Source organism: Ricinus communis, chromosome 6, assembly GCF_019578655.1.
Source record: "Ricinus communis isolate WT05 ecotype wild-type chromosome 6, ASM1957865v1, whole genome shotgun sequence".
NCBI classification, from domain to species: Eukaryota; Viridiplantae; Streptophyta; class Magnoliopsida; order Malpighiales; family Euphorbiaceae; genus Ricinus; species Ricinus communis.
In genome coordinates, this window is record NC_063261.1 from 27150447 (window position 1) to 27167943 (window position 17497).

Here is a 17497-nt window from a genome sequence, read left to right on the forward strand (position 1 = left end):
TATTTTTTTACTAACATAGCTTTTTCTATTATTATTATTATTATTATTATTATTATATAATACTATATTATTTTTTTTTTTTGAGATGTTGGCATCTGGCTATTTCCGTTTTGAATAATATTAAAATTACAATTTTCATATAATACGATCCATTCAGAAATAAATTATTAAAATATTCTCAAGAAGAATAAACGCTAGTGAAGAAGGAATATGAATATTCTTTCTTGCCAACTGGTCTAGGTTTTTGGGCAGTTATTTTTTATTTTTAATTATGTCAAATTATAAAAACTATATGGTTGAGTAGGACGCATATAAGCCATAATATAACAGGCTGTTATTAGCAGAAACAATCTTCTTCTTCTTTTTTTTTTTTTTTTCTTTTGATGTACTGATGATAGGCAGTAGAAGTAGACATAAAGAGAGTTGATAGGGTGCAGGCAAATAGACACCAACTTCTTCTCTATTTGAAAGGAGAATCATATGCTTGATAAGGTATTTACTCCATGGAAGTGCCCCTTCTCTTGTCTCAAAAGGCAAATGTTTTGTCAATCCTTGGACCACAATTTTTGCACCTTTACATTTACATATATACCCATATATTATTATATTACTATGGAAAATCAATGGAAATCATTATTTTTTTCCCCAGTTTGCTCAAACTCAATTCTGTTATCCATATATGGGAACCCATCAAGATGTATTTGATTTCTCTTTTTCTTTTCTTCTTTGCTTTATGCATATTTAAAATACATAAATTTTGGCTATTTAGTAATTTTAACAAATAAATGAATTTGTTCGAAACTTTTAAATTGAAGTTTAAATTTATGTAAATTAAATGCAAATAATGAGTATTAAATTAATACACTAATATGGAAGAGGGTTAATCTAGTTGGTAAAGGCTTTACTTGTTAAGTAGGATTAATTTTCCAAAGGAGCACTGTAGGAATTTGTTGCTAAATGCACTAAGCAAATATGAAAAATATATTCTTAAAATTATTCGAGAAGAGAATAGTCAAGTGTCAATATCTCAAAAATAAAAAAATATATATATGAATACTTTTACCGTATAACTAAAATATAATAACAATGACTATGATGATAACTATAACTCTCACAAGATAGTAACCTAACAATTAATTATTATACAAATTTAAAAGAAAATTTAAAAATTAGAATTTAAATTTCTTACCTTTTGCTTCATTAAAGAAATATTCCAAATCTTGATAAAAAAGAAAGAAAGAAAAGAAATACTTGAAATGACATTTTATAATTGATATTGTTTAATCAAAATTAATAGATGATAAGTTGAATGTGCTACAAAAATATTATCAATCTTTATACCTTTTGATTGTACTAAAACTTATAACTTATATTAACAAAACTTATAAATTATGTTAACATTATAAAATTACAAAAATAGAAGATACATGAAGCATGGAAATAGGCTATGATTGAAATCTTGATATCGTAATATATAATATTTAGATATATATAACTAGTTGGTAAGCTTTCATGGTAGAACAGTCTTCTCAATAATATAAGAAAGATTGCATATAATTAAATAATGAAAGGTGGAGAAGATGTTATCGTTCACTTGGGTATTTATTAATCTTTCATTTTCTTTTTTCTTAAAAAAACTTGTATGATATTATATACATGATTCATTTTCATTCAATAACTTCAATAAATTATATGATTACATAACATAAAATAATCGTATCTTTAGAACTATAAAAACCAATAATTCTAAACGAAGAAGAAAAAATCAAAACTCTTCATTCACAAGTAAAAATACAAATTATATAGTGAATATCGGCTCGAGATATATAGAAAATTATTATATAGTTCTTATGAAATGAGTTAGGGATGACTGATGTCTCTAAACCATTAGTCTGCACTTATAATGGACATCTATGGACTGAAACTGAACACCCCATTATTGAACATTTCACTTTTTCCATACTTTCAACTCCACTAGATGATCTGGATCTGACCAATGAACAGAAGGATGCCATCATGCAAGATTTTCAACCTATGGATGACGATGACTATTACAGTGTTTTCTAAATTAGTGGTTTGTGCGCTGGACGTGAAGACAAACCTTCTCCTCAATAATAATATGTAATAAAAGATGAAGTGTCAAATTCATCTTTCGGTACATTATTCTCTGTCTTTCACATGTTTAAAGTAAATGCGTTATTAAGACTTGTAGTTTTAATATGCACATGAGTTGTCAGTATATTATTAGACTTATCTTTTGTAAGTGGGAAATCTCATCTCTTCATATAAGGATGACATGTGTCAGATAAGATTCATAAAAAAAATATAAAATAATATTTTATTATTCAAGCTTTTTAATCGTGATAGACCAAGTGTTTTTTTGTTTTTTTGAGATATACATAATTGAAGGGTACTAAAGTAATATAATAATGATAAGCCAACTACTAAATGTGTGGAGAGGAAAAGATGAACAATGAAGAGAAAGAGAGAGAGAGAGAGAAACCTTAATGGAGACAGACAGAGAGGTCTTGTCAGTTGTCAGTGGAAACAATAATAATAATAAAACTAAAGACCAATAACATCAACCAAAGAGGTAATATGGGAACAAAAGAAAAAGAAAAGGAAAAGAAAACAATCATCTGGACCGTCCATTTCTCCTCTGGAAACTACTTAAAAGGCAAAAGAAAAAGAAACCAGTATGATAAACATTGGTGATTGGCTAAATAAAAGACAGAAAACAAATCTTTTCCATGTCCTTCCCCACACATAAGAACCTTTCCTCTTATGGTAATCTTAATACAAGTACCTTAAAACAAAAAACAATATATATAATATAAAATAAAATAAAATAATTCCTATTTTATTGTATTCCTAATACTTATTATTGGTGTGTCCCCACAAGAATTGGACTGCTCTAGACTCTAGGGTTTAAATCAATTTTCATTTACTTGTGTATTTTGGCATATTCATACCCTTGGTTGTAAGGCATGATAATGAAACTTTATAGATGCCTTCTTTAGTAGGGGTGAATCACAATTGTTCTTTTGTTTTTATTATTATTATAAATTTTCATAAACTGAATAAAAATAAAAATAATTAGTTTGATTAATTAAAAATTTGATAATATAAAATATTAATTTGATGATTATTAATCAAATAAATCAATTCGATTGACTGGTTTTTAGTTAAACAATGAAAATTTTAACATTATATAAAAATTATATTTTTGAAAATATAGTATATAAGTAAATTATAAGAAAAACTATTTGAAATTTTATATAGAAATTACAAATATAAAATATATATCAAAATTACAAAACTAAAAGATAAAATTAGTTGGTTAAATTCACTAATTAATTTTTAAATAAAGAAATAAATAGTTAATCGAGTTTAAAATAATATAATGTAATAGTATAATTAGAATAGATTTGTTTATAATTTAATATTTATAAAGCAACAATTGATGATCTAACGGAAAAATAATGTCAATATTATTTCAAATATTTTATGTAAGGACCTCTAGTTTTGGTCAATATTCTTTGTTTTATTTTATACATAACTACTATTTTATTTTGTCTTTACAAAACATTAATTAATTTGTGTTGAATTCGAATTGATTCAGAAACAACATTATAATTATCACATAACTTGATGTCATTAATGGTCATCCTATTCTTTTCCTCTTTCTCCTACATATAATTTTTTGAGCAATCCATGTGTAATACTTTTAATAATTAGTAATATATAGGAAAATAATTTTTTTTAAAAGAAATTAGGTCTATAACGCCATCTATAGACAAAACTAGTTATATAATAATACATGGTATTATTTATTAGTTATTGCATTTATATTGGTTGGTTTTTAGTTATGGGTAGTTATGATGATAAATAAACCAACCAATGCAAATGCAACACTTAATAAATAATAGCACATAACAGCATTTAATTCAGTTTATTTACTGGTGTGTCAAACTTGGTATTCGCAAGTGCATGAACTATTCTTATAATAAAAGCGGTAAAACATCTCCAAGTCGATTTCTCAAGAAACGTGAGGCTACTTAGACTAATTATCAACATAAAACACTAAAAATAAATCTAAACACACTAAAAAGATATTTTGAGAAATATAATAAAGTTCATAAAATAAATAAATAAACTAATAAAAGAAATATACAAATGAGATGATTTTAACAAACTATATGATAAAAGCAATATCTAGTCTAGCCAATTACTTAGTATTACCCTTGTTTTAATAATAAATACATATCTAATGAATGAGATGACAATGTTCCTTTTTCTTTAATCACTCAAGCAAATGATGTAACTAAAGTTCTTTTTTTTTTTGAATAAAGGATAATATTATTAATAGGAGATATAAGAATTTAAAATATGTTCTAACCATGAAGGAGGATTATTGAGCCACACCTCAGGACCTGACATAGAATCCCCCACCCTTGCAATACAATGAGCAAAAGTATTTGCAGATCTACGAACTAAAGAAAACTTCAATTCAGAAATAGATTGAGCAAGCTTTCTGCAATCTTCAATGGCTAGTCCAAATCCATTTGCATAGGCAACTGGACTCTCAAATGCTTGGAAAATTAATTGTGCGTCCATTTCCATTATGACTCGACTTAGGTGATTTGCCTTGATCCAATTGAGCACCTTTCTAACATCCAATACCTCTGCCTCCCTAGGCTCAAAAGGACCGTTAATACTGGAACAACCATGTATCTGCATTAACCCATTATAGTCTTTAATAATCCGTACAAAGCTAGCTTTTCTATTTTGACGAAATAATGTTGCATCAACATTTGCTTTAAGCCACCCCAATTCAGGCCTTTTCCATACAGTTACAACATCAATAATAGCACTATTGTTGTGAACGCCCCTACTAATGACTTTCACTTCTTGCTACTGAATCAGAAAGCTCCTGGCTAATCCTACCACCTACAACACTATCATAAACTTCCCATTTCATACAATCTCATTGTGATTAAGCCATATACTCCAGCATAGAACCATAGCCAGACTACAGATTTCAATCTCATGGGTTTGAAAGATAGATTGAAGCCATTCCCTAAATCCATTCATAGATCCCACATTGTTAATGTTAACAGTAGACCAACATTCTCTAGCAAAGGCGCAATCAATAAAGATATGAGTGATGGATTCATATGCTCTTCCATAAACTTAACAGACCAGACTTATATCAATATGTTTCGAGCAAAGAGCATTCAGAGTAGGAAGGAAACCAACAATTGCACACCAGATTGTATTTTTTACTTTGGCAGGAATGTTAAGATTCCACAAATACTTCCAGAATTCAGATGCCTACATGTACTTTTGATGCTGTTAAGATATGTGTTTATAGTGTGACTAAGGATGTTAATGATCATTCTAATCAAAATAAAGTTATGTAGTTTCTTATGGGGTTGAATGATTTGTATAATGCAATATGTAATCAGATCTTGTTGATGGATCTGCTGCCTAGCATTAACAAGATTTATTCAATGGTGTTAAGAATGGAGAAACAGAGGTAAGTTACTACCGTTATTAATTTGCCTAATGATAATGTAGCTATGTTGGCAAAGCAATCTACTCAAGATAACTCATCTTCATAAAAGGAAGTTCAAGAAGGGACCTAAGTTTTGTGACTACTGTAACAAGGATAATCATTCTTGTGAGACATGCTTTAAGCTACATGGTTATCCAAAATGGTTTGATAAGCTAAAGGCTAAGCTAGGAACAAAAGCTAATATACCAGGTTCTAACTCTCATGGAGATTATAATACTGCTAATGTTTCTATGGGAAATACTCCATTCGATGATCTTGTTGAGGATACTCAACACAATTCTGATCAGTGGAATTCTAAGCTGGTTGCACTACATCAAAAGGTTCTTGAGCTAATGAAAGAAAAAGTTACTAATAACATTAATATGGATCAAGCACATACTAGTAACTTTGCAGGATAATTTGCAGGCAATTCTCATTCTAGTTCTTTAAGTTTAAATTTCTCTTATGAATTTGGTGATTGAATTATGGATACAGGTGCGACATATCATTTCTCTCCTTACTTACATCATTTTACTCATATTCAAAATCCCTCTGCATCTATTCCAATGTACTTGCTTGATGGGACTATTAATCATGTTCAACATACTAGCAATGTAACTTTGAGTCCACAATTACAGCTTAATCAAGTCTTGCATGTTCCTTCCTTCAAACACAACTTGTTATATTTAGCAAGTTAACTAAAAATAATAACTAAAATTCACTTTCACTCATCACTCTTGCATTTTTCAGGACCTTTAAATTAAAGTTGTGATTACTACTGCTAAAGAAGAAGCAGGAATTTACAAATTTCATACTTCTTTACCTTATAAGCACATTTCTCATTTTGTATATCATATATTTTTATATTTAATTAATAAAGAAAACTCTTATGTTTCCAATATATATGCTAATACTGTGCATAATGCATTTGATGATGATTATATGTGGCATATTCGGCTAGGACATACTTTATTTCTCAATTATCTCATATACCTTCCTTAACTCTAAAATCAAAACCTTCAATACCCTATTCAAATTGTCCCTTAGCCAAACAAACCAACCTATCCTTTGATCACAGTAACACTAAATCTACTAAACCATTTTCATTGGTACACTTAGATGTCTGAGGTCCTTATAAACACAAGAGTTTTATCGATACTTAGTACTTCTTAACTTTGATGGATGATTTTTCTAGAGCTACGTGAACCTATTTGATGTAACATAAATCTCAATGTTCCTTTATATTAATTTCCTTTTATAATATGATCTTTACATAGTTTGTAGTTGTTATTAAAGTGTTTAGATTAGACAATGGTATAGATTTTGTTAAACAAACCTATCAAACATTCTTTGCCTCTAAGGAAATTTTACATCAAATTACTTGTCCTTTCACACCTTAACAAAATGGCATTGTTAAGAGAAAACATATACATTTACTTAATGTAGCTGGAGCCCTTAAATTTCAATCCAATTTACCAAATAAATTTTGGGGTGATTGTATATTAGCTGCTACTTATATCATCAATAGGCTGCCTACTTTAGTATTACAATGGCTTACTTCTTATGAGGTTCTTTACCAAAAACCCCCTTTCTTACACTCATATGAAAAGTTTTGGTTGCTTGTGTTATGCAACTGTCACTAAACCAATTCATGACAAATTTAAACCTAGAGCTATTCAATTTGTTTTTGTTGGCTATCCTTAGAACCAAAAGGGTTACAAATTATATGATTTATAGGATAATTCTTTCTTTGTTTATAGAGATATTGTGTTCTTTAAGAACATCTTTCCATTTCAAAATTTGTTACAAGAAATTTCTCATACTCTCTTTCTTTACCAAATTTTTCTGATTCTGTTCTTTTATCTTCTTTTTTACAGCTTTCTTCTCCTTCTATTTCTTCACATGTTCACTCTTTTATTCTTGTTTCTCTTCAAGCTTCTTCACTTTTTGATCCAATTTCTTCCCCCATTTTACCTTCACCTCCATTTATTCCTTCACCTATTAGGGCTTTTGTTTTTTTTCAAAAGATCTGATAGACCTAATGTTAAACCAGCTTGGCTTAGAGATTTTGCTTGTCTTGCTGATATTCCTTCATGGTCGAGCTTATCCTATTTCCTCTTTTTCATATCCAAATGTTGTTTTTTCTCCTTCATACACTAAATTTGTTGTAAATGTATCCAGTATTCATGAACCAAATTCATATACGCAGGCTGCCTTAGATGACAATGGATTATATCAATGTCTCAAAAGTTATCTACTCTAGAAGCTAATAGTACATGTATTCTTACTTCTTTGCCAGCTGGTAAATAGGTTATAGGCTTTAAATCGATGTATAAGGTGAAATATAAGCATAGTGGTGAAGTGGACATGTTTAAAGCCAGGCTTGTGGGCAAAGTTGGTTACTGTTAGGGTGTTTTTTACCATTGGAATTAGTAAGTCTTAGCTTATTCTTGAGATTGATATAAATAATGCATTCCTGCATGGTCACTTGGATGAGGAAGTGTATATGTAGCCTCCTGAGGGATATCTCAAGGCTTAGTCATGTCAAGTTTGTAAGTTGCTTCATTTCTTATATGGCTTTAAACAAGCTTCTAGATAATGGAATAAAGAATTCACTTCTTTTCTATTGTCTCAAGGTTTTACTCAGTCATCTAATGATCATTGCTTGTTTCCTTCTAAGAAGGATGGTATATTTCTTGCCTTTATTAGTCTATATAGATTATGTTCTTATTACATGAACAAATAAGAAAACTATTATTTCGTTGAAGAGATCTTTAGATAAAAGGTTTACCATTAAAGATCTTGGTTATGTCAAATATTTTTTAGGCTTGGAGATAGCTAGATCAGTTTCTGGTATGTTTATTCATCAACAAAAGTATTTTCTTGATCTATTATCTACTACTGGATTGACTAGAGTTAACCAGCTTTATTTCCCTTCCCAAAGAATCTCAAGTTGGATCCAGTTGTTGGTAATCATTTACCTAGTCCAAATCAGTTTCGCAAATTGATTAGAGAACTTCTTTACCTTACATTAACAAGACCATATTTAAGTTTTATGGTTCAGTACTTAAGTCAGTTCATGAGTCTTCTTAGATCCACATTGGCATGCTGCAGTTCATGTTTTCATGTATCTCAAAGGAGTTCCTGCACAAGGTTTATTTTTTGCTGCTAATACCGCACTAGTTTTTGAAGCTTATTGTGATGCTGATTAAGGTGCATCTTAATCACTAGGAAGTCATTAACTGGTTTTTCTATTTTTCTAGGATCTTTATTGGTCTCATAGAAGAGTAAGAAACATGTGACAGTTTCTAGATCTTTAGCTGAGGCTTAGTATAGAAGCATGGCTTTTACTATATGTGAATTGTTGTGGCTTTCTTACCTACTTAAGGATTTTTATGTTGAGGTTTCTTCTCCTATTCAACTTAATTTTGATATCAAGCAACTCTGTATATAGCTGCTAATCCTATTTTTCATGAGCGCAACAAACATTTAGATATCGATTGTCACATTGCGCGTGAACAATTATAGATAGGATTTATGAGAATAGATTATGTGTCTTCCAGACTCTAACTTGTAGATTTGTTTACTAAGGCCCTTGCTTCTTCTCAACATCATTTCTTACTATCCAAGTTGGGATTGATTCAAATTCATCAATCTTGACTTGGGGGGGGGGGGAAGGGGGGGGTGGGGGCGCTATTAAGTAATGTATTGTATTTACATAGTATTGTAAATTGTAGTATACAACAGTTAGTATATGAACATACTATATTGTAGTCTTGTATCTTAGCTTAGTTTTCTCTCTATTTTCTCTACTTTGCATGTGAACAGAGCATATGCTCTTTTTGTACATACACTGCATACATGGTTTGATGGTCATGTGCTTAAAAATCAAGTTTTATAGCTTTCCAATTTATAAAGCATTGGTAGTGAAAAATTATTGATGAGCTAAAAGGAGACAAACATGCTTTAGAGCTTATTCATGTTAGTATATATGGATATCTCAAAAGGAAGTAATTTTCCTAGGCACGACCTTAAGTCTGGTGTAGACAGTTAAAAGGATCAGGGTGGTTTAGGAGGAATCTCTCTCCTATTATAGGAGGAGAGACAAAATAAAAGAAAGTGAAGATTGTTTGTCAACTCACACGACTATGGATCCTAGGTGGTTGTATCCTACTTATAGTTCTGTAAAATATAATTATGATGTTGCTTGGGATGATTGTGAGAGAAACAGAGATTACAATGCTCATAAGAATCTATCAGGGATGTCTATTTTATGGAGCAGTAAGCAAATCAATTGCACGAGCCTTTTAGCTATCGATGCTAATGTCATTCTAGAGGCAATAGCACTGGCCTTAAGGAGAGGATATCATCAAATGGATCTGAAATCTAGAAAGTCATCTAAGCCATTAATAAAGATGGATAAGATGTTAATTGATTAATTGAGCAATTATTATAGGTATTAAAAATCTTAGTAAAAAATTTATTGTTTGCTCTTTCAATCATATTTACATAATATCTAACAAACTAATCGATTGGTTAGTAAAAGAATTGTCCTCTAATTCTCTTTGTAATAATTGGTTTATTGTGTATTCCAAAAAATTAGAATCTCTTATATGTAACGTCGTTATGGTCTTGTAAAACAACATGATGTTTAGAATTTAAAAAGAGAAAGTGGCATGTATTTTTGACATAAAAAAAGGAATTGGGCGTATTTTTTTTTTCAAACAAATAGAATATGTATTTATGGCCACATTTATACTCTTGAACTTATATCAATTAGTTAGTTTAACACTTTAATTTTCAATTTAATCTAACAGACATCTGAATCTTATTTTATTAATATCTAACCACCTTTAATATTCAATTTAACATAATATATAAATGAATTTTTTTTAGCAATATTTGAATATCTTTGTGCAATACATGTGGACGTATTAAATAAAGACATATGTCAAAACATGTTAAAATATCGCAAAAAAAAGTTTAAAATATCTATTAAGTTTACGTCGAAAGCTGAAGTGTTAAACTGACTAAATAGCTAAAATTCAGAAGCAAAATATTTATTTGATGTCTATTTATTATTAAAATAACTATTTCTTTTATTCGACATTCAAGAAATAAATGATTTTGTGATTATTTCTAGATTATTTTGGTGGGTGAAGGAATTTATATTACACTAGGTGATAGTAATAAAAAAATGTCCGAAACTTTTTTTTCTTTCTTAGAAACAAAAATGTCGTAATTTATTGAATGATTTATTTATTTTCTTTAATGGTCATTAGTTAAGATCCTCGTATCACTGGCAACCCAATCGTTGCTCCCCACGTATAGAAAACCTTTTCAATAGAGGATAAGGTGGGGCCATTGCTATTGGCTATAAAAATTGAAAAGAAAAAAAAAAGAAAAAGAAAAGAATAACACGCTTTTGAACGCCCCTACTGTTCAGAACCTAGACTAAAAGGACTTGTTTGTTAATCATTTTTCGAAAAATAAGAATTCTTAATTCGTTATACAACTCACACGTGCATCACATACAAATGATTATGTCATTGCATAGATCACGATCACCTTATTGGTTATTATTAATAGCAAAAATTAATAATATATGTTTCTAATTAAAATTATTTGGGCTAATGTTTGTTTAATATTTTCTTAAATGGTTTCACTGTGGATGGATTCTACCAAACAACAAGCAAATAAGCATGATATTGTGTTATTCTCCAAAAAGAAAGAAAAGAAAAGCATGAAATTGTGTTTGATGTGGAAAATTAGGGACAAAAATGTCAATATTTTTAAGTTGTATACAAAAAAAGAAATTGTCCTTTTTATTGAGAATGGCAGTGATAACTAGAGATGATATAGTATTAAATTCTTTTTCCTTTTTTCTTCTTTTATGGCAATGGATTATTTGTCATTATCTATCAATTTTATGGAGAACATGTGAAACTACAACTAATGTATGATATCAACAACATTGTTGGGCAACAATAAAACAATTTTGCTAAAATTTAAAAGTTTGTGTCATTTCTTTCAGCTATTGACCAACTCTAAAGAAAGCGGATTTTGACCTCAAAATAAATTGAAGAACGTGAAAGAAATGGTGGAATATGGAACTGGAGGCTTTATTATTATTATTATTATTAATTAAAATATACATTGATAAATTCGGCTGAAGATGTCTAGAGTTAACTTGAACTATAACTGAATTTCTCTGTCAATCTATTATTCCAATTTGATATTCATAATTAACACCACCAAAATTATTATATTTTTTAAATACATTTTATAAATTGAGTTAGTTGAAATATGTGGCAATTTTTGGTTTAACATTATTCAGGAGGGAAAACATAAGAAAAAATCATCTTAAAAAATTATAACAGAAACTAGTTCCATAAATTTGGAAAAAGATAAAAAATTAAAAAAAAAAAATTATTTTCAATTTCTATCAATCTTTCTAAAATGAGAAGGAAACATAAATAATTACATAAAAAGAAGCTATGAAAAGTTAAATTACTTTTATATCTTTTCAAAAAGGTAATATCTGTTGCTCACGTACTGTAACATTAAATTTTTTTTATTAAATCATTTTTTAAAATTTTAAAGTTTAGAAGCAATTTAATATATGCGATATTAAATGGATAAAAATTATAATAAATAATAATTAGATATTTAATATTTTTAAAAATATAAATATAAATATTAATTTATTGATTTAATTTTTAATTTTTCAAAAAAGAAATGACCATTAGAAACAATTTAACCTGGGTAAAATTTAAGAAATCATAATTGGTTCTTTCAAACAAGAAGCAAAAAGATCAATCAACCTATATATTAAAAGAAATATATTGGAAGGAGGCCCCAGTGTATATTTAAAAAGAAAAAACAATTAGTCTTACTCATGATAGGAATCGTACAATAATTTCTTTTATCATTTTCTTTTCTTCTTTACATTTTGTGATCTTTCCTTTTGAGCTAAGGGTTGTCCATAATCCATATCTAGTCACTACCATCAATAAAATAATACTTTATAATAAAATATTTAGTTAAGTGATGCAAGTAGGCTAATTATTAAAACATCTTTTTAATATAATAATTATATGCCATGTATATGATAAATGAAATAATAGTTTTCTTTATTCGCTTAAAATTTTACTTTGTACTTGTCGGCAGGGGTACGAGGTTTAAAAGGCAGTTGGGTGACGTGGTCGCTTCACCTCCTTTCGTACCGAAGTCTTCTCTCCTGCTCTTTAGTTTTCGGCCATCATTTCGCCTTTTATTTACGAAATTGTCCTCCTAGTATTTTTTTTTATGCACGTGTCTTTAATCTTCAGCCGTCCATCTTGTGCTTGCTTTTTCATTATAGACCGTCCACGTGTTAGCTATAGTTACACTGTTCTTTTTGTGGCTACATAACACATGCAAAATAAGGGCAAATCTTGTAGGATTTGGTTCATTGTAAAAATTCAAGCACAGTTATATATTATACTATATAAATCACCTGTTTAATGTCACGGATTAAATCCAATAAAAATATATAGAATAAACTACTTATAATGCATTAATAATATAAAAGTAAAGAACCTATTCACTACACATTGTCTGAAATAAGGTTGTTTTCAGGATAGTTTTTGCATAACTGTGGTACATAGCAAAATATACTAACATATAATTGTACGTAAGAAAAAGCATTCTACAGTCATTATACATATCCATGTGGTAAAATGAGGACATTTAGGTAAACATGAATTTTTTAGGAAGCTAACCCCACGTGTCCCAGCCATGAATTGCCACACGTGTGAGAATACAATTAAGACGTTTGAGTTTGGAAAAATACTTTTCTAACTTCAATTTATATTTTGAATGATTTTTAAATTATAAAAATTACTTTTTTTTTAAAAGAAAGCAGATGAATCAATACATTTACTTAGCAAAAACCGGTTTCAGAAAAACGGTTTATAATAACTAAAAAAATAATATATTAAATTTAAAAAAATCTATACCTGTTTTTTTGAACACCCAACCGTAACAAACGCATATTAGGAAAAAGTATAGAATTTAATCATGTGATTTATCTTTTTAATACAAAGGGTTCTATAGTTTTTTTTGTGACACTTTAGTATCCTAAAAATTAAAACGTCAACAATTTGCATTCGGATTCACTAATACTATTAATTCGATTGTTGTAGTTTATTCATTTAGTGTTAATTGGTTGCGATTCCACCAGTATTCCACTTCTTACTAACTTTTCTTATTGAAGACTAGCCATGTCAAATTTTATAAAGTTTGGCAAAGAGAGAGAAAATAGTCTGACAATTCAATCTTTTCGTTAAATCTAATCAAGTCTAATGAGATCTGAATGATTTGATAAGACTAGAAAATTCTATACTTTATTATTTATCTGACAAGACTGATTTTACAGCGATCGGACTTCGTTTGAGATTCAATTTTCAAATCTATTAACTGTGTTAATAAATTTGGACACAAATTGCTAACAATATAATTCTGAGGGTACTAAAGTGTCATAAAAAAACTACAGGACCTCTTGCGTCAAAAGATTACATCACATGGTCAATTTTTATACTTTCTCTTAGATATTACATAAGGTAAAATACTTTGATCTTTGATATTTATTACACCATTTGACTCTCTAGATTGAATGGTACATTACGATACCCATCATGTTTGATTCTATTAACGATTTAGCCCATTCGTTAAAAAGTAAGAGTATATTCTATTAGTCAATAATGTTAGTAAGAGTCAATGTATTTTTTTTTTTTGAGAATTTCTTAACTAATTTTGTAAGGACTTTTTCTTTCCTCTTTGAAATATATTAGAGTTTTCTTGCTCTTGATGATAAATTCTCTTCTTCCTAATCAAACCTCTTCATCATTCTTTATTTCCATTCAATTTATTTGAATTGTAGAAGGATTTATTCTTATTTTGAATTAAGATTCGATTTAGGGATTGAGGAGTCGAAGATTTGAAGATGTCTACATTAAGTGCAATTAGCAACATAATGGAAAGAAGGCATAAGAATATCATTTGTGGTTGTGAAGAAAGCATTGGAGTTTGAATTTCTAAGATTAATTTAAATAAAAATTGACTTTAATATTATTGCAAGGAAAATAAATGCGGCTTTTGGCTTGGTTGATGTATACCTACAATACTTGTAGATGAAGTGTCAATAAGCAGTAACAGCTAAAGCTTACAAAGTCGTAGGACAAAATGTAGGCAGAGGAGTTTGTATGGTTTGATTGAGGAGCTGAAGAAGAGTTAGCAAAGTATAAAGAAGGTTAGCTGAAATTAATGCTAAAAATACGAAGCTACAAGCAAAGATTGATAGGCTTACAATGAGTCTATTTTACTTGAAGCCAATATTGTGTGTTTGTTTTATTTTAGTCTTTGTAATCTCTATGATTGTAATTGTGGTAATTACTTGGAAATTGTAATGAAAAATTATTTCTAAGTTTATTTATGTTTTGAATTGTAGTAGTTGTTTCACTATGAAGGGAATGGAAGTTTCTTTTTCAGTGAAGTTTTTGTGCTAAGATTTCTACTTCTTGAGTTGTTGTAGTGAAATTAGGAAGTGTTTATTAAAATAGGTTCATATATAACTCGTGACACAAACCATTTTATTTATTATTATTTGGACCAAAAAGCGATGTTGGTGTTTGATAACTTGGTCAAAGATTGAGCTATCAACAAGATTTTCCAAAGGCTGACCTGATCTTCAAAGTACCTGCAAGAATAGTCAGAAAGTGTCGGACGATATTGTCCGACCATTCACTCTGATGATTAAGTCAGTAATTTGTAAAAGGGTGTCTTAAGTATAATGAGTGTGTAGAGTATTTTGTACTTGTAATAGTTATACCAGGGTTCCTTATATAGACATTGAAGGTCTTCTCATCCTACTAGGGAAAGGACTTTGTAGTTGCAGGTCATCCTAATTGTAATAGGACTATTCTTCTTGGCTGTTAAAAGAGTTCTAGCATGGTCGAACTATTTAAATAGAGTCCAATCACGACACTAATCATAAAAGTCCTAGTTATAGTGGAATACAGACTTGGTCAACCCCCGTTTTTCTCAGGCATGACAGGTTGGCTTATAATGCTCTGTTATCATTAGTTCCCCCCTCTTGCTTGAGAGTATTTATGCTCGGTATTTATTTCTTTACTCATACTCGGTAATTCTTATCTTTTAATTCTTATCTTTTAACGAGCTTGGCATTTTCGAATGGTCGAAATAACATATTGTTGCATTGTGCTTAATTAGGTCGGAAGTAAGCTCGGCCATATTATTTGAATTCAAAACATCTGTGATGTCTGACATTCCCAATGACGTTTCGTACGACACGTCCTTCATAATGATAGCCCTTTATCATTTATATCTTTGTCGAAGGACGGTTTCGTCCTTGCATTCTGAAATATTCTTTTAGTGATACTGAGGGTTATTTTCAACATCTAGTATCACTATAAATTTGGCACTTTTCCTTTGTAAAACACTTTCTACCATTTTCAAGTTTCTTAGTGCTTACCTCGCATCCTGTTCTTCAACATATTCTAATATTTAGAACTGCATCATGCCTTAAAAGTTCAAGTTTTTCACCAGTAAGTATTTTTAGTCCCTTTTAGTTTCTTCCTTCTTTTTTGTTGTGGATTTCTGCACCTTTTCTTTAGGCTTTTCATTTCTTTACTATTATAGAGTCGTCTCAGCCTTCTTCTCTCCACTTAGAATATGTGCATGTTGATGGCGATGAGTTTACCCAAACTCACCTTTAAAACCCACCTGACCATTCTTCTTCTAGAGAATAACCCATTCCTCAACAAGAAGAGGCGAAGGGTCTTGAATCTTCCTACTAGGATGGTGAAAATGATCACTCTCTCTATCCTTCTAAAATGACCTTGATCCAACTTGGGTATATCCAAGATCAGTAAAAAATTTCGACCTCTTATAGTTTGAAAGAGGTCTTGAAAGATTTTCTAGGAAATAGCGTCCTCAAGGCTGGTCATATAGTCTTGTACGAGGAGCATCTTAAAGCCGGTTTAAGGCTCCCCTTAGATCCTTTCATTGGACCAGTCATTCTTAACATGAATCTATCTATAGCTCAGCTACACCCAAACTCAATTCGTCTCCTTATTGATTTTAAGCAACTCTGTAAAAATTCTAGTATAGTTCCAATTTCTTATTTTTCTTTAATTCTTACTTAGATCCTTTCATTACATCAGTCATTCTTGACATGAATGTATCTATAGCTCAGCTACACCCAAACTCAATTCCTCTCCTTGTTGCTTTTAAGTAAATCTGTAAAAATTCTAGTATAGTTCCGACTTCTTATTTTTCTTTAGTTTTTACTTAATTGCTCAGGTTTCTTTAGTATTCTTTTATATACTTGAGGGCCCGAGTTGGATCCAAGTTACTGGATGGTCTTGTTTCTTTTGTTCATAACTGGCATATTACCGTTTTTCTTGATCGCCTACAAAATCAACTTTACCAGCCTACCAAGGAGATGACATGTTCTTCCTCTTTAAAAACTGATCAAACTTACCCTAAAGACAGACTTTATAAATAGCCAAACTTTAATGAATATCCGGAAGAAAGGGACTGCATTACTTGTAACTCCCTTAATCGAGTAATATCTCTCTAAACTTGACACCATCGAACAAGGACCTGAGCTAGGTGTCAATGCTTCATGTATACCTACTCGATACTTCTTGTTCGGTACTTTTCTTTTATATTTTATGCCTCTAACTTTGTTTTCTTTTTTCTTTATAGTAATTGATATGAAGCAAATAAATAAGATTAAGCTTAACAAAGGCAAAAAACATGTCAGCTCTTCTTCAGCTCCTTTTCCCACTTCGGTTTCTAACAAAGTCTCTAAGGACAACATGGCTTCTGCTAACTCGACCTTAGGAGTTGAAACTAGAGGTCAGTCCCTGGTAT